The sequence below is a fragment of the Oncorhynchus gorbuscha genome, linkage group LG24 (genome assembly GCF_021184085.1).
Source record: "Oncorhynchus gorbuscha isolate QuinsamMale2020 ecotype Even-year linkage group LG24, OgorEven_v1.0, whole genome shotgun sequence".
NCBI lineage: Eukaryota > Metazoa > Chordata > Actinopteri > Salmoniformes > Salmonidae > Oncorhynchus > Oncorhynchus gorbuscha.
Genome location: NC_060196.1, coordinates 30,432,734 through 30,435,957, shown reverse-complemented (window position 1 = coordinate 30,435,957; position 3,224 = coordinate 30,432,734).

Genomic DNA, 3,224 nt, shown 5'->3' with positions numbered 1-3,224 from the left:
TGCTGCCCTGTACAGTATCTAGAAACGCCAAGCAGAGGTGGTTCTTCAAGAATGATCGTGACACATGCAAAACAGGAAAAGGGAGTGGGAGGACCCACAGAACAGGTTTTTCCTTTGATGAAGATGGAGCCCTGCAGAACCTCAATCTGCATCCTGGGGACTCTGGAGAGAACCTGTGTAATGGGGAAACGGCAGCTAAAGTAACAGTGTTGACAGGTAGGAGCTTTCCAAATAGCATTTTATCTATTTAATTGTACGTTATTTTAACAGTGACATTTTCATTTAATTAAAAGATCAGGCTCAACAATCAACTTCATCACTTCCTAGTAAAAAGCAGTGAGAGAAAGCGTTGGGGGAACCACACTTTAGAGACCCTTCTAATGCCATCCCCCTTTCATTTCAAATGCCATGCTTATGCCTGACTTGATTATTAATTTATTTTTGCAAACCCAGATCACTTCAACATCCAGAGTACCACTGCTGTTATGAAAACAGGTAACACACAGCAACACTATGCAATTCTTATCACAAGTTTGAAAGTAACACTGTGAAAGTAAATTCCATGACCTATATTCTTCACCATATATTTTCAGATGTTGTTGGGAGAGATAAGGACCTACAAATGGTAGGTTGTCCACAGACATTCAGACACAAATTAGACTGAATGAAAAGTATATCAAATCTCTGTTTTTGCTCTTTGTGGTGAAACTAAAATGGCAGTGTGTGTTGGTCAAAACTGAGGGTCTTGATAAACAAGAACATAAGTGCCACCCAGCTTTATGTTTGTCGTTAGCAACCCTCCGTGCTGTGCTCACTACAGAGAGCAAGAAGTTTCGACCTGCTATCTTTAATACAGGTGACATTTACACATATTGAACTGTGCTTTTGTCTTTCAGTTGTGGTGATGAAAGCTGTCGTTGGACTATGCGTCGTGTTGCTTTTGGCTGGAATGCTGGGCCTTTTGCTGATAGACTGAACAAACATGTGATACGATCACCTTATTTCCTATAGTGAGAGGACACAAGCAGGAAGGAGCTCCAGACTAGGTGCTTGTCAAATCTAGGTAAAGAACACTGTCTAATTGTTTGCTACCAGAAAAGTCCCAAAAGTAGGGTTTGTGTGAAAACAAGTGATTGTTTCATATTTTGTCTTATAGGGTCTGAGATCACACAGGGTGATGGGGGAGAAGTGAGTGCAAATGAATACGTCTCATTGTAAACTGAAAGCATTGCTGAAATTAATGTTTGTGTCTCAGGGCCTTTCTCATGTGGAAGACACAGGTTCAGTTTGCATCTCTGGGTCGGCAGAACTGGAGGGAAAGATCGAGGGTACAGGGAGACCTGCATCACGTCATCTAATCCGCTGTGGTCACTGCTAGACCAGCATTCCAGGGTTTGAAGAGAATAACACATTGATTTGACTCCTTAACAGACAGTATTTTATTTAGTTTTATTACAGTACAACTACATTTGACAAAAGTTGCTCTTTAATAATATAGTAGATTTATTTGCGCCTTTCAAGGTACCCAAGATATGATTATTTTATCCAACTAATTCTATATCGTGTTGCCTTAAAATGTTTTTATTGAGATTCTTTGGAGAACATTAACAATAATTATTACATTAGTGTAATGATATTCGTCTGTTGTTTGAAGTAAGTCAGACCGAAATGCAGCGTGTAGGTTACTCATGACTTTTAATGAAGCTAATACGGTACATGAAATAACGGAAGAAGAAAACAACAAACGAATGAAACTAATACAGCCTATCTGGTGACTAACACTAAGACAGGAACAATCACCCACGAAATACAACGCGCACTCCGGCTACCTAAATACGGTTCCCAATCCGAGACAACTAGAATCAGCTGACTCCAATTAGGAATCGCCTCAGGCAGCCAAGCCTAACTAGACACACCCCTAATAATACACACTCCCAATTAATACAAACCCTAATACGAAATACAAACATATAAACCCATGTCACACCCTGGCCTACCCAAACATATTACATTTACATTACATTTAAGTCATTTAGCAGACGCTCTTATCCAGAGCGACTTACAAATTGGTGCATTCACCTTATGACATCCAGTGGAACAGCCACTTTACAATAGTGCATCTACATATTTTAAGGGGGGTGAGAAGGATTACTTTATCCTATCCTAGGTATTCCTTAAAGAGGTGGGGTTTCAGGTGTCTCCGGAAGGTGGTGATTGACTCCGCTGTCCTGGCGTCGTGAGGGAGTTTGTTCCACCATTGGGGAGCCAGAGCAGCGAACAGTTTTGACTGGGCTGAGCGGGAACTGTACTTCCTCAGTGGTAGGGAGGCGAGCAGGCTAGAGGTGGATGAACGAATGGATGAATGAATTTTCATAGACAAATTTTCATAGACAAACATTGGCCTCAGAATGACCTTACTGAAGAGCTTAGTGACTTTCAACTTGGCACCGTCATAGGATGCCACCTTTCTAACAAGTCAATTCAAATTTCTGCCCTGCTAGAACTACCCCGGTCAAACTGTAAGTGCTCTTATTGTAAATTGGAAACGTCTAGGAGCAACAACGACACAGACGAGAAGTGGTAGACCACACAAGCTCACAGAACGGGACCGGCGAGTGCTGAAGCGCATAAAAGTAATCTGTCCTCAGATGCAACACTCAATACTGAGTTCCAAACTGCCTCTGGAAGCAACGTCAGCACAATAACTGTTTGTCGGGAGCTTCATGAAATGGGTTTCCATGGCCAAGCAGCCGCACACCATCCTAAAATCACCATGTGCAATGCCAAGAGTCAGCTGGAGTGGTGTAAAACTCACCGCTATTGGACTCTGGAACAGTGGAAACTCGTTCTCTAGAGTAATGAATCACGCTTCACCATCTGGCAGTCTGACGGACGCCAGGAGAACGCTACCTCAATGAATGCATAGTGCCAACTGTAAAGTTTGGCGGAGGAGGACTAATGGTCTGTGGCTGTTGTTCATGGTTCAGGCTAGGCCCATTAGTTCCAGTAAAGGGACATCTTAAGTCTATAGCATACAATGACATTCTAGACGATTCTGTACTTCCAACATTGTGGCAACAGTTTGGGGAAGGCCCTTTCCCGTTTCAGCATGACAATGCCCCGTGCACAAAGCGAGGTCCATATAGAAATGGTTTGTCAAGATCAGTGTAGAAGAACTTGACTGGCCTGCACAGAGCTCGGATCTCAACCCCATCGAATACCTT